The sequence below is a fragment of the Nanorana parkeri genome, unplaced genomic scaffold (genome assembly GCF_000935625.1).
Source record: "Nanorana parkeri isolate BGI_ZX_2015 unplaced genomic scaffold, ASM93562v1 scaffold347, whole genome shotgun sequence".
In the NCBI taxonomy this organism is placed as follows: domain Eukaryota; kingdom Metazoa; phylum Chordata; class Amphibia; order Anura; family Dicroglossidae; genus Nanorana; species Nanorana parkeri.
The window spans coordinates 999450-1000049 of record NW_017306615.1 but is presented as its reverse complement, the minus strand read 5'-3'; positions in this window follow the sequence as shown (position 1 = coordinate 1000049).

Sequence of the window (600 nt, the reverse complement as noted above, 5' to 3'; positions counted from 1 at the left end):
TGCTCCTTTTGCACCAACAGCAACAATAGTCTGTGTATGTAATATTGTAAATAGTATAGTGAGGCTACGGAACCTGAAGAGCCTTAGGGGGAGAGACGTCTCGTTTTTTTAAAGGGAACCTGTATCGAGAGGAATGCAAAGGCAACCATTGCACAGTGGCCAAGCGGCTAGCAGTTTTGCATTTGGGGGTTCCTGGTTCAAGTCCTGGTCAGGACATTATCGGCATGGAGTTTGCATATTCTCCCTGTGCTTGCATGCTCATTGCAGCCTACCTATTTTTCGGGTATAGCATTACTTTGAGTAAACTCTGGAGGCTGCCATGAGTACGGATCCATAGAATTGAGTAGGACCTCCCAACTCCTCCTCATTTGGGACCAAATCCCTATTCGGTTGTCCCTCTTTTTGGTCTGACGTACAGATATCTATTGCAGTCTTCCTCAACCAGGGTGCTATGCCGCCCTGGGGGGCCTTCTGGCTTCCTCAGGGGTGCCTCAAAATTTCCGCTCAGCATTATGCCTTACCATGGTGCAGGCCAGCCTACTACTATCATGGAAACAAATTACGCTACTCATGGAGGGTGGGATCCGTTTAGAGATGGAT